The sequence below is a fragment of the Mustelus asterias genome, chromosome 25, assembly GCF_964213995.1.
Source record: "Mustelus asterias chromosome 25, sMusAst1.hap1.1, whole genome shotgun sequence".
NCBI lineage: Eukaryota > Metazoa > Chordata > Chondrichthyes > Carcharhiniformes > Triakidae > Mustelus > Mustelus asterias.
In genome coordinates this window covers 37,999,693-38,023,541 of record NC_135825.1, presented here as the reverse complement: position 1 = coordinate 38,023,541, position 23,849 = coordinate 37,999,693, and positions in this window count along the sequence as shown.

The following is a 23,849-nucleotide window of genomic DNA, read 5'->3' as shown; positions in this document are numbered from 1 at the left end:
ACGACACCCTTCCTCACTGTCTACCACACCACCGACTTTGGTGTCATCAGCAAATTTGCTAATCCACCCAACTATACCCTCATCCAGATCATTAATAAATATTACAAACAGCAGTGGCCCCAAAACAGATCCCTGAGGTACACCACTTGTAACCGCACTCCATGATGAATATTTACTATCAACCACCACCCTCTGTTTCCTATCCGCTAGCCAATTCCTGATCCAATTTCCTAGATCACCCCCAATCCCATACATCTGCATTTTCTGCAGAAGCCTACCATGGTGAACCTTATCAAACGCCTTACTAAAATCCATATATACCACGTCCACTGCCTTGCCCCCATCCACCTCCTTGGTCACTTTCTCAAAAAACTCAATAAGGTTAGTAAGGCACGACCTACCTGCCACAAAACCATGCTGACTATCACCTATCAATTCATTACTCTCCAAATAACTATAAATCCTATCCCTTATAATTTTTTCCAACATCTTGCCGACAACAAGAAACAACATGCTACTTTCTTAAAGCTAATGACAAAATGGCACAATGTTGGGAATATTGACATTTAAGCATGCATTTTCTCTTAACCTGAAGCTGCTGCATTATTTGAGTATAGATAACAGTGAGTGCCATTAGTCTCATTGTTATTTTGAGAGCAAAGACTGATCAAATGTTGTTCAATTTACCCTCATTCCAATAGACAACGAGGTTAGTTGTGAAAGCTACTGACATACAAACTGTTATACTGTGAAGATCAGCAACTGTTTTGTCCACAAGCCCCACTGCATAAACCTTTAAGAAATATCTTATAGGAAAAGTATTCAGTCCTTATGGTCCCCATGTATTTATGTTATTGGCAAGATGTTGCAGCATAGTGTCGTAATTGTAAATAAATCTGAGTATTCATTTCCACGAGAACATAAAGGTAAGAGAAGGCAGGTGAACATGGTGGATGTATGGCACAGCGATTAGCACTGCTGCCTCACAGCACCAGGAAGCCCAGGTTCAATTCCCAGCTTGGGCCACTGTCAGTGTGGAGTCTGCACATTCTCCCCATGTCTGTGTGCATTCCCTCCAAGTGTTCCAGTTTCCTTCCACAGTCCGAAAGACATGCTGGTTAGGTGCATTGGCCCTGCTCAATTCTCCCTCAGTGTACCGAACAGGGGCCTGAATTTGGTGACTAGGGATTTTCACAGTAACCTCATTGCTGTGTTAATGTAAGCCTACGTGTGACATTAATAAATAAACCTAACGAGCAGTATATTTTATTACAATAAAGGGGTGATTATTGATTCTATGCCATGCTAACCAAATCATATATGCGAAGCCATGGGAAAATCAGTCGGCTCTTGAAATAGCTTGCCAGCATCGAGTATGAGAAAAGATATGAGAGAAATCCCTGAACTGTAACAAAGAGCTTTATGTAACTTTAATAAAAATTCATTAAAAATCACCAACCGTATTAAACAGTATCCTGAGATTATGCAGAAACCCCATACACCCAAGACAATCACAAAGAGCTCTTAAGGACTAAATTGTATTTGAGGGACAATGAAGATTGACTGTGCTACTCTCACATTGACCTGCTGCTGTTAGCTTTTTTTTAAGTTCCAAGTTCCATGTTTTTTCACCCACAGGAAACTGGCTCTGGACTTATATTATGATGCATGGCTGTGTTATCAATTTCAATAACGTAAGGAAGGATTCACATTCAACTTGCTGAAATATAGGCTGCATTGACAGAATACAAATAAATAGCTTACTTTCAATATAAAAGGCACGGTGGCACAATGGTTAGCACCGCTGCCTCACAGTGCCAGGGACCTGGGTTTGATGCCCGGCTTGAGTCACTGTCTGTGCAGAGTTTGTATGTTCTCCCCGTGTCTGCGTAGGTTTCCTTCGGGTGCTCTGGTTTCCTCCCACAGTCCAAGAGATGTGCTGGTTAGGCGCATTGGCCATGCTAAATTCTCCCTCAGTGTACCAGAACAGGCACTGGAGTGTGGCGATTAGGGGATTTTCACAGTAACTTCATTGCAGTGTTAGTGTAAGCCTACTTGTGACACTAATAAATAAACTTTAAAATTTAACTGAATTGCAATCAGAAATAATATTGTAAGCTTTTGGTGCCCTCTTCAGTGTTAAACGCATAAATGCAACTCTGAGATTTGTTTTTGCGCTGATCAACACTGTTAGTGCCTTTAGATCTTTTCCACCACCTGAATGACAAATAAATTTCCAAAAGCTGGACTAATGGATTGCCCCACTGAGAGCTGCATCGGGCTGTTTCATCTCACTTCAGATTTGAATGCGACAGTTCCTTTGGGCAAAACAAAATGAAAGACAAGGGAAATAAAATCTTCAGGTACATGTACATAGTTATTTTATCAATCCAGTCTTCACGGTGGAGAGAAATTTGACTGAAACTACCAGAGTCTGTATACAATCTTTCAGTTTAATTTATTTCTTGACATTCATAGAATCATAAAACCATAGAATTCCTCCAGTGCAGAAGGAGACCATTTGGCCCATCGAGTCAAGCCAAGTTTCCCAGGAAGTTGGTTCTCAGGCATTCTCACTGTTGGAATAGGTTGGGGTGGGTGAGGGGGGGCGGCCTGTCTGCCAGTTTCAAGGTATTGCTCTTTATCACCTTGGCTTCATAGAATAGAAGAGTAGAATAGGATCCCTATAGTGCAGAAGGAAGCCAAGCGGCCCATCCAAGCCTGCACCGACAACAATCCCACCCAGGCCCTCTCCCTGTAACCCCGCGTATTTACCCTGCTAATCACCCTGACACTATGCGATAATTTAGCATGGCCAATCCACCTAACCTGCACATTTTTGCAGTGTGGGAGGAAACCGGAGCACCCGGAGGAAACCCACGCAGACATGGTGGGAAGAGGCAAATTCCACACAGACTGTCACCCAAGGTCGGAATTGAACCTGAGTCCCTGGCACGATGAGGCAGCAGTGCCAACCACTGTGCCATGTGCTGCCCCATTGTGCTAATATTAGGGGCATCGGGGAGGCCTAATCATTACTAGCCTCAGCGGAGGACTAGTTCATTAATTCTTTTCTAACAAGATTGTGGGGGAGACATGTTCCCAATTTTCCAAGTGATGCGGGTGTTTCTATTTATGTTTCTCTTAGTGAAGAAGGAGTGAGGCAGAACAATAGCTTTGGGCAATGATGAAAATAGGAAACAACAAAATCAGCAGCCTGTTTTACATCGTACGCTTTTCTTTTCCATTTGAGATCAATTGGCCAGAGCCAATATTGATAAGTCCATTGAGCAGAAATGGCAGGGAGGAGTACTCCACTAGATCCTCTCCCGTCACCAGGAGACTTTAAAGGCATGACTACTGCCAGCCTAGGACCACTGCCAGCTTCTACCACATGGGTCCAGCAGGGGTGGGGGAGAGGTGAGAGGAAAACAGTCTACGTTACCATGTCCCACCTCCCTGATAGCAGTTGGTAAGTAAGGAGCCACCATTGATGATCCCCGTGGAGTCAAGAGGAGGAAACCTCCAGCTTAGGGAGAGGACAGCAGTAGCTATCACCACCCTATTTTCTCACCTTTCTGATTTTTGTCAGAATTGCAGAGACCATTCCAGCCCAAAACCTCCACTGTCACATTTATTTTAAGTTTTATCAGTTCCAAAACCAAAACCCACAATGCTCAAGATCCATAAACTTTCCGAACACAAATACCAAACTTTTCTGCTAGATGGCAACCAGTAATCGTATTCAATGTTTTCAAATGCATAGTGTAAGAGGGAATTGTTTCACCTCATTACCATTTGTTATTTTAGTAAAACGTTGAAAAATCTTGATCAGACTTACTATGACCATTATGCAAGTATAGGATATCAACAACTTTCAAAGCTGCTAACTTGACCTGAGATTCTCACCAGTAAATCTTAGGTGTATCACGGCTCAGATCAGCTACGATTGAGTGAAGTATAAAAGTAAAGATCAATATTTTTTCCATTATCTTCTGGGTTGGAAGTTTCCAGTCATATTGAGGGAAATATGAGATGAAGAAGCAGAGGCAGCATGGTGGCACAGCGGTTAGCACTGCTGCTCACAGCACCAGGGACTTGGGTTCGATTCTCGGCTTGGGTCACTATCTACGTGGAGCTTGCAGGTTCTTCCCGTGTCTGCATAGGTTTCTTCCCACAGTCCAAGATGCGCAGGTGATGTGGATTAGACATGCTAAATTGCCTCTTAGCGTCCAAAGATATGTTGGTTAAAAATCAGGGCAATGGATACTTGAAGGATCTCCAATGCTTTCATATTATGGTGGGCTTAAATTTGAAGTTGGACAGTGGATCCCAGAAGCTTGAAGATGAGGGACAATAATATTGGACAAGGTGCACGGAGCATTTCAAAAATGAACAATTAGCATTGGAAAGGTGAGTAATTTAGTAAGTAAATCTCAGGATAGAAATGGAATCGCATAAGCAAGAGTGGAACGGTTCAATAGATGTGGGTATCCGCCACACACCATATTGGTTAGGACACTGTATAGTCATACAGGATACCACCAGAAATGTGCATTTGGTCTATTGATATGCAAATCAGAAGTCTAATGCCTAATTCAGGTCCCATTTGGCATTGGAGTCCAAATGACCGTATCATCCACTGTTCACATTATGATCAGTCTTCTCAGGTCAATGTCAGCCAAACTAGCAGTCTTCAAATAGATGGTTGGAGATTGCCAGAAAATAAAATTAATTTTTTTGCATTTATTTGAACGTCGAGACAGTGGCATTCCTGTTGACTCCATATTAAAACTGCTAGCCACCATTCACTGTCTATGCAACACCATCCTTCCCCATCCACTCCCACCTGCACCATTTACTCTCCCAGGTCTTCTGAATCTTGGAGCCTTCAGTGCCAGGCACCCCAGCAGTTGACCTTCATCGCCTTATCTTCACCAAACCAACTGTATCCTGACAGCACAAAAGGTCAAAAATTGCATAGCCTTCCTGTTCATCAGTTTCTATCTGGCAGTTTATAATTGAGCACTGCAAACCAAATTCTAGGCTGATGAGTCAGGGATCCCAGAACATTTCCAATGAGAACGTTTCCAATTATCCGATTTGCAGATAATCACAGCACTAATTAAGTAAGGTGATACTTTTGGTCTTTTGGAGGTCAATTAAATTTCTAATTGATTGTAATTTGATAATGCAATCATTGTGGAGAGATATTTTATGAGTATGATTCACATCTTTGTCACCTGTCTGTCATTTTAGTTTCATAGTCTTTTTGATTCATCCTTAGGATTTGAGCACAATTTGCTTTTATTGTTTATCCCTAATTGCCCTTCAGAAAAAGACAGTGAGTTGTTTTCTTGAACCGTTGCAGTCCATGTGGTGTAGACACAGTGTAGTTATAATGAGAATCAGACTCAATGCTATTGTCTATAATGTGACATCCAGCTAGTTTATTTAATTTAAACACTGCCAATCTGTGCCAGCGGGCAGTGCCAGGGCACTGCCTGGCCATGTCAGTCTCCCTCTCCCCTGAGGGCTATACTCACCTTTGCAACCCTGGAATTTGGGGGGGGGGGGGGGGGGAGGGGGTCCTCAACAGGTTTACGGCTGGGTGAACCTGTTGTAAATTGTAATTGGTGAGGTATGAAATTTTAGTGAGGGATAAAATCTGGCAAGGTGGGTGTTTAATTACATTTATATTTATTGAAATATATTAAAATCAGGTTGACTCCCACAATGGGCATAAACCTGATCACGTTGACGGCGAGGGGTGGCTGAAATCTCAATTTCGTCAGCAGGATTCATGATTTCTGGTCTTCATCGGATCTTGATCCCCGTCAGCGATCTCGTTATTGGAGAATGCAGGCTCACCTTAAGAGATAAATGATGGCTTTTAGTGCCTTTGCAGGTATAAGAACTTTTGATAGCTTAGCTTTTGTTATAGGGGGCGGCACGGTAGCACAGTGGTTAGCACTGCTGCTTCACAGCTCCAGGGTCCCGGGTTCGATTCCCGGCTCGGGTCACTGTCTGTGTGGAGTTTGCACATTCTCCTCGTGTCTGCGTGGGTTTCCTCCGGGTGCTCCGGTTTCCTCCCACAGTCCAAAGATGTGCGGGTTAGGTTGATTGGCCAGGTTAAAAATTGCCCCTTAGAGTCCTGTGATGCGTAGGTTACTGGGATTAGCAGGTAAATATGTGGGGGTAGGGCCTGGGTGGGATTGTGGTCGATGCAGACTCGATGGGCAGAATGGCCTCCTTCTGCACTGTAAGGTTTCTATGATAGGACAGGCTCCGGAAACAAGCTGTCCGCTGATGCCTGGTTTTGTTGATTACACTTTGTCCTTACGATGAGTGTTGAGAGATACCACAAGGATGTGAGCTAATCTTACTTCCTGAAACTGCTGTTGGAAATTTCCAGAAACTGTAGCCAATTTATGAATCATGTGACTTGAGCAGCAATCTTTCAGTTGAGCCAGGTCCACTTTTTAAATAAGAGAAAGGTAAGCTTTGATTTAGACAGGTTGTGATCTCTTTCATGTCTCAGGAACATGACAATAAAATAAAGCACAATGCTAGGATTTGCATAAATACAGCTAAAGAATCAAAGGTTGAGATTTACCATCAACAGAAGTACAAAATGGTTATTAGTGATTGACCCCCCTCTCCACCCATGCAGTTTATCTGCCAGAACACCATATCAACCCTTCAAACTCTAGCTAATATTCAGACAAGAGCTCCAAAGTGGATTGCCAGCATTATTGCCAGGGTTCAACCCTGAATGCAGAATAGAAAAAAAGCTGAGGTTCTTTATCCTTGAATAAAAGGAAGCTGAGGGGGTGCTTTTAGAAATGTAACAAGGTATGAAATGGTGTAGAAAATCTAAACCTAATGCATTACTTCAAAGTAAACCAGCATAGTAGGAGAAAGAGCCACAAGTTCTATTTCATAAAGGACAATGTCATTACTGATAACAGTAAGATTTCCTTCACATTAAGTCAAAGCAAATTTAATCAATTTTTCTCCATTTCTGCTGTAGAGACATTGCAGTGTAATTTCTTGATTCATGCCTCACTTTTCTGTGGAATTCTGCAATGACATGAGATGACTCCAAAATGGACTTATAAAAAAGATAATGGAGGCAAAAATCTTCAAGTGCATGATAGCATGGCAATTTAGGCTTTTCTCATTTCAGCAAATGAGCCCAGGTGGATCCTTATCTTGTTAAAATGAACTGAGTTATTAACTGAATAATAATTCTCCTCCTGTTTCCCCACAGACTGTTCATCATCTACAAGACACAAATCAGTACTGTGATGGAATACTCTCCACTTGCCTGGATGAGTGTGACTCCAACAACATTCAAGAAGCTCAACACCATCCAGGACAAAGCAACCCAACCGATCAGCACAACTTAACTATTCACTCCCTCGACCACTGATGCACAGTGACAACACGTGTGCCATATACAAGCTACACTGCAGCAACTTGCTAAGCCTCCTTTGTTATGTATTGTATGTTTTGCCTGGTTTGCCATACTTTGCAAGCCAGTGAATTCTGAGATCGTAGGCTCCATGTTTTCTCTTTAGTTTGACTGAAACAGCAATGAAGAACAATTGTAATTTAAATCACCTCCTGTGTCTAGTTGTGTACTGGTCTTGGAAGGTACCAGGACCAAAAACACAACAGTTTTCAACAGCACGTTCCAAACACATGACCTCTAACACTTAGAAGGACAAAGGCAGCAGATGCATGGGAATGCCACTACCTGCAAGGTCTCCTCCAAGCCACAGACCATCCCGACTTATATCTCCGTTCCTTCACTGTCGTTGGCTGTGCCTGTGCCAAATGGACTGCAGTGGCTCGGTTCACTACCACATTCTCAAGTGCTATTAGGTATTGGCAACTAATGCTGACCTTGCCAATGATGCCCAGCATCATTAAAAATAAACTTAAATATCAAAGCTGAAATGTGAATGCACACAACTTCATTATATAATTGATGTCCTTTAACAAGTGGAAGGAAGTTGGTAAAAATAAATCCTGCCAATGCATTATTTCAGCAAAGTTCTATTCAATATTCTATCCATTCTACTTCAATTGAATCACTAATTTTACAATGACTTTTTTATGCAGCTCAGCTTTTTATTCTGAGATATTGCTTCATTAAGTGAATCTAAGCACTACCGGATTTCAATGGTGAACTTTAGATGGATATTTCCACATGGTAGTGGATTATAACTGATCTGTCAGTACTTTAACACCTAAGGTCCAGGACGCAGTGTCACAAATAGAAGCCATTCTTTTAACTAATGAGCATTTCCCTATTTAGCTTTGTAATATCGTGGAAAGAGTGGTGACCCATCAAGTTGAGCAACTAAGAACTGTTAATTAATAAGATATGCTACCAATTATTTTGACTTTGTCTGCAAAATAACTGGGAGAGCCTGTACTCAGCCCCAGGATTTGTATGCTTCGGTCCAAGTGGGTCACATGGTCCTCTGAGTACTTGCCCCTGAAAGGGGCTCGCTACCACAAGTTTATTTTTTGGTACCTTCTCTCTGACGCTGTTTTCTCATCATCTATTCTTCACCCTGAAATTAATGAAAAGTTTGCAAGTTGGAGCCTCTCAAATATTCACGTTAACCTGCAAATTTTCAAGCATGTCTACTTCAGAGTCATACTTGTTATCTCTTCACAGTTATTACTCTGTTGCCACTACTGTCTAGCTGGTGCATTCATTTCGTTCATCTTGTGACTCCCATTCTCGATTACTCAGTTTGACACCCACTGTGTTAAATTGTCTCTCAGCCTGCAGGCTTGGGCCTTTTTAAAAATAATGTCAATTTTAATGAGGTACAGTACTATTAAATTGCCTGGGGTAATGCTCCTGGTTAGTTGACTAATGTCAGTTTATTTTTACATTGAATGCTGTCTGAAATACGTGACAAACAAAACTAAACAATAGGAAGGAAATAGATAGGGACTGGATATCAACGCATTATTTAAGCAGACACACTATCAATGTTTACACAGTAAGATCTCATTAACAATGATGAGGAAAGTTACCGTATCATCTGGTTTGGTGGTACCAGTTGAAGGATAATTGTTGCCTGTGATTTCAAAACAAACTCAGTATGCAAGAAACGTACATGGTTTACATTAACAAACCTGTAAATCACCCATGGTTACTTCCTTTTTAATGACAACCAGAAGTTTATAACATTTACCTCAACCCTTCTATTTGAAAAGTGCAATTTTCTTCAGCATTATCAATTTTTATACCTGAGTACTCAATCTTTTCTTCAATTCTATTTTTTAAATAAAAGCTGTCCTTAACGCATAGCAGGAACATGAGATACTGGAGAAAAATTTAGTGTGTGGTGAGGAGGAGCGAAGGGGAAATTATATCGGACTATGCTTAGAAAGCATACCCTGTAAAACTGCTGTAGCCCGCAATGCTGACAGACTGATAAGGAACAACAGACTGATGTTTACAACAGTATTTTTCACAACACTTATTGCTCAAATTACAGAGCCAAGTCTACCTCGATAAAGGACAGAGGGCAGAGTCTTCTGTTTTGGAGTAGACGTTTATCAGCAGGACGGGAAGTGAGTGTCACTTTTGCTGGTATAGCTTTTCTCATGCCATTTTGTGGTGGTCAGCTAATTAGATAAGCATGCATGAGGAGTGCGGCAAATCTTGCAGTAGGGTAGTAATGAAGTCACCATCTTCACCGGTACGAGTCAAAGGTACTTAAAGGACACCCGGACAGGCATTCATTCCCTGCAAGCCTCGAGTCAGATTTGAGTCTGCAGCTCTCTTTAGCTGCCTCCCCTTGCTTTCTTTCATCTGCTGTTACCTTCTCTTACTTAACCCCTGTCCCCTCTTTGGATTGCCTCACACACAGGAAAGAAAAGCCCACAATTGGCATGAGAGAGCGAGAACTGGAGTAGAGGTCCCTGACCTCAGATTCTTCACTCTAACTGAGGAGAAGGCCACAGAACTGATGGTCAGGAGTGTGCAATGGAGAATGAGGCTGCTTCCAGTCTTGTGTTGACCAATGCACGTACAGGATTAATGCATGGAACTTGGGTGGGTAAGAGGCTCATGATTGACCATGAGCTAATTCTGCATGTTTTCCACTGAAACCCACTGCAGATTCCAGAACCAAGGCCAAGGAAAAGAGAGGCAGGCCTACCCCGAGATCCACCACCACTATCGCCATCACTGCCTAAGGCTGGTGACAAGTAATCCTGAGAGGATGCACCATCCCTGCATTCCCCTGCACCCTCCATCAGCTCAGAGACATTCAGCATGGTGGGTTCACATTCTATATTAGGCTCAGCATTATGACCTGTTGAACACAGACTGACACGTGCCCCCCTCGGTTGATGTAGAATGTGACAGCTGAAGTCTCTGACATTCAGAGGACTGCTGAAGACCAGGCCCTTGCTCAGCCCCATATAGATGTTGAGCATCTGGATTTGGCCATTAGATGCTGAGACAGGCAGGGTAACACCAGGCAGAGTTGGCAGAGGCCATGCGCAGACTGGACACATTCTCTCTGCTGTCGTGGCTCCGGCTTGCGTGTGTTTGGCTTCCACCATGGAGAGAGTGTCAACTGCCGTGGAGGGCCTGGTCCAGAAGAATACTCAGTGGTTGCCGGATACGCGGTCAGACCTACCCTACCAGCACTGGGTGCAGCACAGCAATATCAAGGTGGCAAGGGGAATGAAGCATTTTGATCTCCCTCCTGGTGACCTTTCTCCTCAAGGAGTCAGGGACAATCACGCTCTGGCACAGCAGCAAAGCACCCCTTGGGGCTTCATCCCAGGAAACTCTGAAGGTGCCCTGCCCCTCAGCCTTTCCTCTGCCAATAACCTCTTTGCCTCCTGCAGGTTAAGCTAAGGATGGTGCACCTGTAAAGGAGGCCCTCAGCAGGCTGAGCCCTTTCGGCCTCAGAGCACCAGAGGAGGGCTGCCATGGTCACCTCAGGAAATGGGGCATAGCCCTCAGCAGGATGCCTCCACCTCATGTCGGGGCTGCTCATAGACTTAATGATAGGAAAAGAAATATTAAGAAATTATAAGGACACAAGGGTGGCATGGTGATGCACTATCAATCGAGCCGAGACTAGTCGTGAGCAAGACAAATAGGCTTTTATTGGCAAGAACTTGGAGCCATCCCTGTCGGTGATCTGGTCTGAACTGAGAGCAAGGGGGGAGGAGCCACCACCTTTATACCCAGACCAGGGGGAGGAGACTTGGGCGGAACCGACAGGGATGTGCCACATATACAGGTAACAGATAGCTGATAACAGTGGTTTACCATACATGGGTGTCCAATCAATGCATAGAAAACACGCTTGCAAATATATGTTTACTTTCACTTTATTCATGTATGTTTGATTTCCATTATGCTGCTAGTTTCTGCAATGGCTTTGTATATGTAAGGGGGGGGGGGGGGGCGCATAGCACCTTGTTCCGATCAGTTTTGGATAATGTGGGCCTATTGCATACCATTTATTGTGTCATATCAGCAATAGTGACATCTCTGAGGACCCTGACATGCGTGGGATTCAACCTTTGGCACCATTTATAATATTGCGACCTTGGAACTCATTTGGCAACCCAACAGGTGGTGTCCTCCTGATTATCATCCCTCTGATCCTGCTGCCTGAGCAGTGTCTGCAGCTGAGTCACTGCTTGTCTTGCTGCGTCCGCCTGAGTCCTTTGCAAGGCATGCCTTGCAATGTATCAGTGAGACTTGAGTAAATCCCTGCCAAATTATGAGTCCACATGGTTTCCAATGAAACATGCGTGTGGACTTGTTTGTGCCAAAGTGCCTGCAGCACTTTAGACTCCCAGGTGTTAGAGGTCACAGGAAAACATCATATGCCAACTTTTATATTCTATGCCCCGTCCAATAAAGGCAAGCATGCCATATGCCTTCTTGACCACCCTCTCCACCTGTGCTGCCACCTTTAAGGATCTGTGGTCTTGTACACCCAGGTCCCTCTGTGTGTCTATACTCCTGATGGTTCTGCCATTTATTGAATAGCTCCCCCCTACATTAGATCTACCGAAATGCATCACTTCGCATTTATCTGGATTAAATTCCATCTGCCATTTCTCCGCCCAATGTTCCAACCTATCTATATCCTGCTGTATTCTCTGACAATGTTCACCACTATCCGCAACTCCAGCAATCTTTGTGTCATCTGCAAACTTACTGATCACACCAGCTACATCTTCCTCAAAATCATTTATATCTATCAGAAACAGCACAGGTCCCAGTACAGAGCCCTGCGGAACACCACTAGTGACACACCTCCAACCGGAAAAAGACCCCTCCACTGTTACCCTCTGTCTTCTATGGCTAAGCCAGTTCTCCACCCATCTAGCCAGCTCACCTTTTATCCCGTGAGATTTAACCTTTTGCACCAGCCTGCCATGAGGGACCTTGTCAAACGCTTTACTAAAATCCATATAGATGACATTCTCAGCCCTTCTCTCATCAATCGTTTTTGTCACCTCCTCAAAAAACTCAACCAAATTTGTGAGGCATGACCTCCCTCATACAAAACCATGCTGTCTATCACTAATGAGGCTATTCAGTTCTAAATGCGCATATATCTTATCTCTAAGAATCTTCTCCAACAATTTCCCACCACGGACGTCAAGCTCACCGGCCTATAATTACCCGGGTTATCCTTGCTACCCTTCTTAAATAACGGGACCACATTTGCTATCCTCCAATCCTCTGGGACCTCACGTGTGTCCAGTGAAGAGACAAAGATTTCTGTTCGAGGCCCAGCAATTTCATCTCTTGCCTCCCTGAGGAGTCTAGGATAGAATGCCATCCGGCCCTGGGGATTTGTCTGTCTTAATGTTTCCTAAAAAAACTAACACTTCCTCCCTTGTTATTGAGATCTTTTCTAACGGGTCAACACATCTCTCTAAGACACTACCAGTCAACACGTCCCTCTCCTTTGTGAATACTGATGCAAAGTATTAGTTTAGGATCTCTCCTACTTCCTTTGGTTCTAAGCATAATTCCCCTCCTTTGCCCCTGAGAGGTCCGATTCTTTCCCTAACAACCCTCTTGTTCCTAACGTATGTATAAAATGCCTTAGGATTCTCCTTAATCCTGTCTGCCAAGGACATTTTGTGACCCCTTTTTGCCCTTCTAACTCCCTGTTTGAGTTCTTTTCTACTTTCTCTGTATTCCTCCAGTGCTCCAACTGTTTTTAGCTGCCTGAACCTCATATCTGCCTCTTTTTTCTTTTTGATTAGACCCACAATTTCACTGGTTATCCATGGTTCCCGAATCCTACCTTTCCTATCCTTCCTCTTTACAGGCACATGCCTGTCCTGCAGTCCAATCAACTGCTCCTTAAAAGACTCCAACATGCCAGATGTGGATTTACCCTTGAACAGCCTCTCCCAATCAACAGCCACCAAATCTTGCCTAATCCGGCTGTAGTTAGCCTTCCCCCAATTCAGCATCTTACCCATAGGACAACACTCATCTTTTTCCATTACTATCCTAAAGTAATTTCCTCATAAGACCTTCCCACCATACCAGGCAACATCCTGGTAAATCTCCTCTGCACCCTTTCCAATGCTTCCACATCCTTCCTATAATGTGGTGATCAGAACTGTACGCAATACTCCAAGTGCGGCCGCACTAGAGTTTTATACAGCTGCAACATGACCTCATGGCTCCAAAACTCAATCCCTCTCTCATTAAAAGCTAACACACCATACGCCTTCTTAACAACCCTATCAACCTCGGTGCCAACTTTCAGGGATCTATGCACATGGACACCGAGATCTCTCTGCTCATCCACACTACCAAGTATCTTACCATTAGCCCAGTACTCTGTATTCCTGTTACTCCCTCCAAAGTGAATCACCTCACACTTTTCCGCATTAAACTCCATTTGCCACCTCTCAGCCCAGCTCTGCAGCTTATCTATGTCCCTCTGTAACCTGCAACATCCTTCCGCACTGTCCACAACTCCACGACTTTAGTGTCATCCGCAAATTTACTAACCCATCCTTCTATGCCCTCATCCAGGTCATTTATAAAAATGACAAACAGCAGTGGCCCCAAAACAGATCCTTGTGGTACACCACTAGTAACTGGACTCCAGAATGAACATTTCCCATCAACCACCACCCACTGTCTTCTTACAGCTGGCCAATTTCTGATCCAAACCGCAAAATCACCCTCACTCCCATGCCTCCGTATCTTCTGCAATAGCTTACCGTGGGGAACCTTATCAAATGCTTTACTGAAATCCATATACACCACATCAACTGCTTTACCCTCATCCACCTCTTTGGTCACCTTCTCAAAGAACTCAATAAGGTTTGTGAGGCACGACCTACCCTTCACAAAACCGTGTTGACTATCCCTAATCAAATTATTCCTTTCCAGATGCTAATAAATCCTATCGCTTATAATCCTTCCCAAAACCTTGCCCACAACAGAAGTAAGGCTCACTGGCCTATAATTACCAGGTTGTCTCTACTCCCCTTCTTGAACAAGGGGACAACATTTGCTATCCTCCAGTCTTCTGGCACTATTCCTGTAGACAATGATGACCTAAAGATCAAAGCCAAAGGCTCTGCAATCTCCTCCCTAGCCTCCCAGAGAATCCTAGAATAAATCCCATCCAGCCCAGGGGACTTATCTATTTTCTCACTTTCCAGAATTACTAACACCTCCTCCTTATTAACCTCAATCCCGTCTAGTCTAATAGCCTGTATCTCAGTATTCTCCTTGACAACATTGTCTTTTTCCTGTGTGAATACTGACGAAAAATATTCATTTAGCACCTCTCCTATCTCTTCGGACTCCACGCACAACTTCCCACTACTGTCCTTGACTGGCCCTAATCTTACCCTCGTCATTCTTTTATTCCTGACATACCTATAGAAAGCTTTAGGGTTTTCCTTGATCCTACCTGCCAAAGACTTCTCATGTCCCCTCCTGGCTCTTCTTAGCTCTCTCTTTAGGTCCTTCCTGGCTAACTTGTAACTCTGAAGCGCCCTAACTGAGCCTTCACGTCTCATCTTTACATAAGTCTCCTTCTTCCTCTTCACAAGAGATTCAACTTCTTTAGTAAACCACGGTTCCCTCACTCGACCACTTCCTCCCTGCCTGACAGGTACATACTTATCAAGGACACGCAGTAGCTGTTCCTTGAACAAGCTCCACATTTCAATTGCGTCCATCCCCTGCAGTTTCCTTCCATATCCTATGCATCCTAAATCTCGCCTAATCACATCATAATTTCCTTTCCCCCAGCTATAACTCTTGCCCTGCGGTATATACTTACCCCTTTCCATCGCTAAGGTAAACGTAACCAAATTGTGGTCACTATCAACAAAGTGTTAACCTACCTCCAAATCTAACACCTGGTCTGGTTCATTACCCAGTACCAAATCCAATGTGGTCTCGCCTCTTGTTGGCCTATCTACATACTGTGTCAGGAAATTTTTTAGGGAACATTAAAACTGACAAAGCCCCAGGGCCTGATGGCATCTATCCTCGACTGCTCAGGGAGACGAGAGATGAAATTGCTGGGCCTCTGACGGAAATCTTTGTCGCTTCTTTGGACACGGGTGAGGTCCCTGAGGATTGGAGGATAGCGAATGTGGTCCCGTTGTTTAAGAAGGGTAGCAGGGATAACCCAGGAAATTATAGGCCGGTGAGCTTGACATCCGTGGTAGGGAAGTTGTTGGAGAGGATTCTTAGAGACAGGATGTATGTGCATTTAGAATGGAACAATCTCATTAGTGATAGACAGCATGGTTTTGTAAGAGGGAGGTCGTGCCTTACAAATTTGGTGGAGTTTTTTGAGGAAGTGACAAAAACGGTTGATGAAGGAAGGGCCGTGGATGTCGTCTATATGGATTTCAGTAAGGCATTTGACAAAGTCCCACTTGGCAGGTTGGTTAAGAAGGTTAAGGCTCATGGGATACAAGGAGAAGTGGCTAGATGGGTGGAGAACTGGCTTGGCCATAGGAGACAGAGGGTAGTGGTCGAAGGGTCTTTTTCCGGCTGGAGGTCTGTGACCAGTGGTGTTCCGCAGGGCTCTGTACTGGGACCTCTGCTATTTGTGATATATATAAATGATTTGGAAGAAGGTGTAACTGGTGTAATCAGCAAGTTTGCGGATGACACGAAGATGGCTGGACTTGCGGATAGCGAAGAGCATTGTCGGGCAATACAGCAGGATATAAATAGGCTGGAAAATTGGGCGGAGAGGTGGCAGATGGGGTTTAATCCGGATAAATGCGAAGTGATGCATTTTGGAAGAAATAATGTAGGGAGGAGTTATACAATAAATGGCAGAGTCATCAGGAGTATAGAAACACAGAGGGACCTAGGTGTGCAAGTGCACAAATCCTTGAAGGTGGCAACACAGGTGGAGAAGGTGGTGAAGAAGGCATATGGTATGTTTGCCTTTATAGGACGGGGTATAGAGTATAAAAGCTGGAGTCTGATGTTGCAGCTGTATAGAACGCTGGTTAGGCCACATTTGGAGTACTGCGTCCAGTTCTGGTCGCCGCACTACCAGAAGGACGTGGAGGCGTTAGAGAGAGTGCAGAGAAGGTTTACCAGGATGTTGCCTGGTATGGAGGGTCTTAGCTATGAGAAGAGATTGGGTAGACTGGGGTTGTTCTCCTTGGAAAGACGGAGAATGAGGGGAGTTCTAATAGAGGTGTAAAAGATTATGAAGGGTATAGATAGGGTGAACAGTGGGAAGCTTTTTCCCAGGTCGGAGGTGACGATCATGAGGGGTCACGGGCTCAAGGTGAGAGGGGCGAAGTATAACTCAGACATCAGAGGGACGTTTTTTTACACAGAGGGTGGTGGGGGCCTGGAATGCGCTGCCAAGTAGGGTGGTGGAGGCAGGCACGCTGACATTGTTTAAGACTTACCTGGATAGTCACATGAGCAGCCTGGGAATGGAGGGATACAAACGATTGGTCCAGTTGGACCAAGGAGCGGCACAGGCTTGGAGGGCCGAAGGGCCTGTTTCCTGTGCTGTACTGTTCTTTGTTCTTTGTTCTTTGAAATCCTCCTGCACACATTGGACAAAAACTGACCCATCTAAAGCACTCGAACTATAGCTTTTCCAGTCAATATTTGTAAAATTAAAGTCCCCCATAACAACTACCCCGTTACTGTCGCTCCTATCCAGAATCATCTTTGCGATTCTTTCCTCTACATCTCTGGAACTTTTCGGGGGCCTATAGAAACTCTTCAGGGGAGTTCGTGCGGGGCACAGCTGATAATCATGTGACACTCTTGCTGGTGACTACTGAAGCATTCCATCTGTCTGGTCAAAGCATTCGAACCTCATTTATAGCAGTCCTGTCACTTGCTCTATTATTGCCCTTGTGGAGGCAGGTACCTCACCTCAGCAGCACTACCATGGAGCATTTGGGAGTTACTGCATCCCGTGGCATCAAAGGGTGTCTTCATCATTGCCTCTTGGATATCTACAGGTCACTGCAACGCCTACAGTATATACAAATGCGTGCCATCACACTGGACCCTGGTTGCCAGGACTCTGCGTCGCTTGACCCTCTGCTGCTGCTCCCTGCTACTGTTCTGGTAGCTGCTTTGCATGGCTCTGGCCACTTTCCAACTGTTTCTCTGCAATTGCATCAGAGCTATCAAAGTGCTCCTTCATTGATGTGTCTGCCTGCAATACTCTGAGAACAAATTGCAGGGATTGCTCTGATTTTTGGCCTCCTGCTGAATTATGTTCCTCCCGCCCACCGTAAAACAATTCTGAAAAGTTAGAGTAACATAATGAAAGCAATGGTTAAACACCGTCAATTCATCATCAAGTTAATAAGCTTGGAGAATGGCAGTGAAGTTCAACTGCACAATGTAAATAAACTACTGTTTTGACTTCCCGTTCCTGGGAGAAGGGCAAAATTCCACCCACTTTGTGCACCCACAGGCATTGGAAACCTGACGCTCGGACCATTTGGGTTATGTGCCCACCATTCTCAACAGCACACACATACAGCATGTTCCCTTGGTTCTTGTTTAATTTGCCCTGATTTGGATAACTTGTTTTGATTGCTTTAAAAGAGTCACAAAACATGCCTATGGCAGGTGACCTACTAATTGGCCTCCAATTAAGGACAGCGGGTGGAAGGTATAGCCAGGTAAACCTGGTTATAGGTATAGTCAGCAGACCCAGTGGGAGGAGCATGGGCTTCTCAGGCTGGGGCATCTCAAAATAGAGACACTCACAAAAGGGTGCGAACGATGTGATTACAACGAAGGTTCTGAACTGTCAGAACCAGCAGTGCGAAGGGGGACAATTCCACAAGAAAGTATTTTGTCACAAATGTGGCACTTCCAGCCTATGGGGTCACTGGCATCAGTTCATGACTGTCCTCCTACCTCTCCCCCGATGAAGCTGCATTTCAAGGATTGCAGAGCTCCAAACACAATGGGGGGACTCTGCAACACGAGCAAGCTTTCTCCCCTCCAAAAATGGCCACTACTTGAGACCTGGTTTGTCTATGTTGCCTGTGATGCGCATCAATTGGACACGAGGCTCGAAGCTTCGGTAAAAAAAGGCTTTTATTAACTAACAATGGAACTATCAGAACTTTAACACACTATCCCAGACTGAAGGGGTCCCGTCCGAGCAGGGAGTCTTATACCTCTCCCAGGAGGCGGAGCCCGACTGGGATGTGCCACAATAGTAACAAACACAGGTGTATCAATCCCACCCTAACCCAACAGCAACATTAGTACAATCCCACAGTAACCTATATACATTCCTGTAGTGCTGGCCAGCCCTGGCTCAGTACTATCCAGTGGGAACCAACGATGGTTCACCACATTCACCCCTCCTTTGAGAACAAAGGCCGGCGGGGTACGAAAACAGACTAAAATGTCAGCAGATTATAAGTTCAGACGGTCTGGAGGACTGCACCGTTGTTGTGACCTCCTCAATACCGGCGGTGACACCGGAGTAGGCACTTGCGGTGGCGTTCTCCCCAAAACGGCGTCCAGCTGTTCTCCCACGGACTCACAGGCCGGTTGACCCTGATGAGACGGTAGTGCAGGGGATCCTGACACATTCTGCGGTGGCGACCATCTTCGGGGCTCAGGCAAGCTGTGCATTGGAGTAAAACTGTTAAGCAATGGTCCCGATGCTGCCCGCGCTACGTCCGGGGGAGAAATAAGGGATAACGGATTTGTCACTGGGGGTATGGGAGCGACAGGAGTTGCTACGTCCCCTGCGGGCGCCAGGTCTCGGATCGAGACTGTGTCCTCTCGCCCGTCAGGATATGCCACATAGGCATACTGAGGGTTGGCGTGGAGGAGGTGGACCTGTTCGACCAAGGGGTCGGACTTGCGGGCCCTTACATGTCGCCGCAGGAGGACGGGTCCTGGGTACGTCAACCAGGCTGGTAAAGATATCCCCGAGGAAGACTTCCGAGGGAATGAGAACATCCTCTCGTGGGGAGTAGCATTGGTTGCCGTACACAGGAGGGAGCGAATAGAGTGAAGCGCATCAGGGAGGACCTCCTGCCAACGGGAGGCTGGAAGACCTTTGGATTTCAACGCCAATAGGATAGCCTTCCAGACTGTAGCATTCTCTCGTTCCACCTGTCCATTACCCCTAGGGTTGTAACTCGTGGTCCTACTAGAGGCAATCCCGTATGAGAGCAGGAATTGCCTCAAGTCATTGCTCATGAACGACGATCCCCTGTCACTATGGATATAGCTGGGGTACCCGAACAGGGTAAAAAGATCACAGAATGCCTTGATCACCGTGGCAGCCGATGTGTCCGAGCAGGGGACAACAAACGGGAACCAGGAGTACTCATCTATTATGTTCAGAAAGTACACGTTCCGATCCGTTGAGGGAAGGGGGCCCTTAAAATCAACACTCAGCCTCTCGAAGGGGCGAGTGGCCTTGACCAAATGTGCCCGGTCAGGTCGGTAAAAGTGCGGTTTGCATTCCGCGCAAATCCGACAGCTCCTTGTCACCGACCTGACGTCCTCCACCGAGTAAGGCAGGTTGCGGGCTTTGACAAAGTGGTAGAGCCAAGTGACCCCAGGATGGCACAGATCATTATGGAGGGCGTTCAAGCGATCCTCCTGAGAACTAGCGCATGTTCCGCGCGAGAGGGCATCCGAGGGCTCATTGAGCTTCCCTGGACGATACATGATATCGTAGTTATAGGTGGAGAGTTCAATTCTCCACCGCAAGATCTTGTCATTCTTGATCTTGCCCCTCTGCGAGTTGTTGAACATGAACGCCACGGACCGCTGGTCCGTGATCAGGGTGAACCGCTTTCCCGCCAGGTAATGGCGCCAATGTCTGACGGCCTCCACAATGGCCTGGGCCTCCTTTTGCACCGCTGAATGCCGAATTTCGGGGCCTTGGAGGGTGCGGGAAAAAAACGCGACGGGCCTGCCCGCCTGGTTATGTGTGGCGGCCAGGGCGAAATCAGATGCATCGCTTTCCACCTGAAAAGGGATGGATTCGTCTACCGCGTGCATCGTGGCTTTCGCGATGTCGTGTTTCAATTCCTTGAAGGCCAATTGGGCCTCTGGCGTGAGTGGAAAAGTCGTGGACTTAATGAGCGGACGGGCTTTGTCCGCGTAGTTGGGGACCCACTGCGCATAATAGGAGAAGAAGCCTAGGCATCTTCTCAGTGCTTTTGCACTAGCAGGCAAGGGAAGTTCAGCAAGGGGGCGCATACGGTCTGGATCAGGGCCAATGACCCCGTTTTCCACCACGTATCCCAGGATGGCTAACCGGCGCGTACGGAATACACACTTCTCCCTGTTGTAGGTCAAGTTCAGGCGAGATGCAGTGCGTAAGAAGTTCTGGAGATTTGTGTCATGGTCCTGCTGATCATGGCCGCAGATGGTGACATTATCTAGGTACGGGAAGGTAGCCCGCAGTCCGTTCTGGTCCACCATTCGGTCCATAGCACGCTGGAAGACCGAGACCCCATTGGTGACACCAAATGGAACCCTAAGAAAATGATACAAACGACCATCCGCCCCAAAAGCCGTGTATTGTCGGTCCTCTGGGCGAATGGGGAGTTGGTGGTAGGCGGACTTGAGGTCTATGGTGGAGAACACCCGGTACTGCGCAATCTGATTGACCATATCAGATATGCGCGGGAGGGGATACGCATCCAGCTGCGTGTATCGGTTAATGGTCTGACTGTAATCAATGACCATCCGGGGTTTGTTCCCGCTCTTGACCACCACAACCTGTGCTCTCCACGGACTAACACTGGGCTGTATGATCCCTTCTTTGAGGAGTCGCTGAACCTCAGATCTGATGAAGATCCGATCCTCAGTGCTGTAACGCCAACTTTTAGTAGCGATGGGATTGCAGCCTGGTACCAGATTCTGAAATAAAGAGGGTGTGGTGATCTTTAACGTAGAAAGATTGCAGGCGGGGCACTTTGGGCAATTTGGAGACTGCAGCTGTTCTCCCACTGCCAGCGAAGGGAGTGGCCCACCGTACTGTAGGATCACACTCTTCATGTGGACCATGAAGTTTAGTCCGAGGAGAATTGGTGCGCAAAGATACGGCAACACAAGGAGCCTGAAACGCTCGTAAATTGTGCCTTGTACTTTCAAGGTTACCACACAACATCCTAGCACAGCGACAGACCGGGACCTTGATGCCATAGAGATTGTCTGTTTGGCAGGTTGAATCTGGAGTCACGGTGGCACGGTAGCACAGTGGTTAGCACTGCTGCTTCACCGCTCCAGGGTCCCGGGTTCGATTCCCGGCTCGGGTCACTGTCTGTGTGGAGTTTGCACATTCTCCTTGTGTCTGCGTGGGTTTCCTCCGGGTGCTCCGGTTTCCTCCCACAGTCCAAAGATGTGCGGGTTAGGTTGATTGACCAGGTTAAAAATTGACCCTTAGAGTCCTGAGATGCGTAGGTTAGAGGGATTAGTAGGTAAATATGTAGGGGTAGGGCCTGGGTGGGATTGTGGTCGGTGCAGACTCGATGGGCCGAATGGCCTCCTTCTGCACTGTAGGGTTTCTATGATTTCTATTATTTCCACACCTCTTCACAGTGTCAGGGTGGATAAAGCTCTCAGTGCTCCCGCTGTCAAACAGACAATAAAGCACATGCTTGTTTACCTGGATATCCATCATCGAACAATCAAGCCTGTGAGGCTTAGCCTGGTCCAGGGTGATCGACGCCACCGTTGGTCCGTGAACGTCACTGCAGGCAGCTGAGGTCGACGCTGAGGACCCCTGCTGGTCACTCGTGGTCATTGTCGACCAAAATGGCCACCCCCATGAATCGCACATGGGTGAGGGCGCCAAACGTAGCGACCCCTGGTGGTCATCCTCCTCCGACTCCGTCGACCGCAATGGCGTCGTCCTGGACTCGCACGTGGACGAACCCCGCGAGGACTTCGACGACGATGGTGATGATCCCAGTTCCGAAGGGTCACAGGCCGCACTGCCGTTCCTGGGCTTCGATCTGCACAACTTTGCATAATGCCCCTTTTTACCGCATGCGGTACAGATTACCGCTTTAGCGGGACACTTTTGTCGGGTATGTTTGGCTCCTCCGCAGAAATAGCACCGCGGGCCGCATGGGGCTGCAGCCGTCGTCTGGCCCACATGGGAGCACGCTATAACACTGCACTTCAAGTCCGAGGGGCGAGGAGGGATTTGCGACTGCTCCTGCCACGTTGTCTCCACGTGGTCCTCTGGATACAGGACTAAGCTCTTCGAAGCCGACTCGAGCATTTCAGCTAATTCCATGGCCTGGGTAAGGTTGAGATTACCCTTTTCTAGCAGCTTGAGACGGATGTATGAAGACCCGACCCCGGCCACAAACGCATCTCGGGCGAGGTCGTACATGCTCTGCTCAGCCGACACAGCTTTGCAGTCACAGCCCCTGGCTAGCTGTAAGAGCTCATTGGCGTAATCCTCCATGGTTTCGCCCGACTGCCGACGTCGTGTAGCGAGGAGGTAACGGGCGTGGATCTCGTTAGGAAGTTTCGTATAGCGCTTCTTTAGAAGCTCGAGGGCCCTCGGGTAAGTGGTGGCCGCACGGATCGTGAGGTAGACAGTGTCGCTTACCTTCGCATGGAGGACCCGGAGTCTGTCATCATCTGTGGTGACCGCTGCGGAGGCTGCTAGGTAATCTTCAAAACACTTCAGCCAGTGGTCGAAGGTGTTAGAAGCGCCCACCGCACGTGGATCTAGCGTCAGACGTTCTGGCTTGAGGATTTGCTCCATACTCTCCTTTCTTTTTTTCTTCCGTCGAGAGTTTAATTTTAGTTAATAAAATTGATGTGCATCAATTGGACACGAGGCTCGAAGCTTCGGTAAAAGAAGGCTTTTATTAACTAACAATGGAACTATCAGAACTTTAACACACTATCCCAGACTGAAGGGGTCCCGTCCGAGCAGGGAGTCTTATGCCTCTCCCAGGAGGCGGAGCCCGACTGGGATGTGCCACAATAGTAACAAACACAGGTGTATCAATCCCACCCTAACCCAACAGCAACATTAGTACAATCCCACAGTAAACTATATACATTCCTGTAGTGCTGGCCAGTCCTGGCTCAGTACTATCCAGTGGGAACCAACGATGGTTCACCACAGCCTGTCCGTTTTCGACGAATGTGTCGCTCGTGACAGTCCGCCCTGGGAAAATGCTCCTGGAAATGGATGGGAATATAGGGAAGTCATTGCGATAAGGTTTTCCATTACTTTGCAGCCCCTTGCCTCCAAGCCCACCTCTCTCAGGCAACATCAACTCTCCCATAGCACTGACTTCTATGATTACCC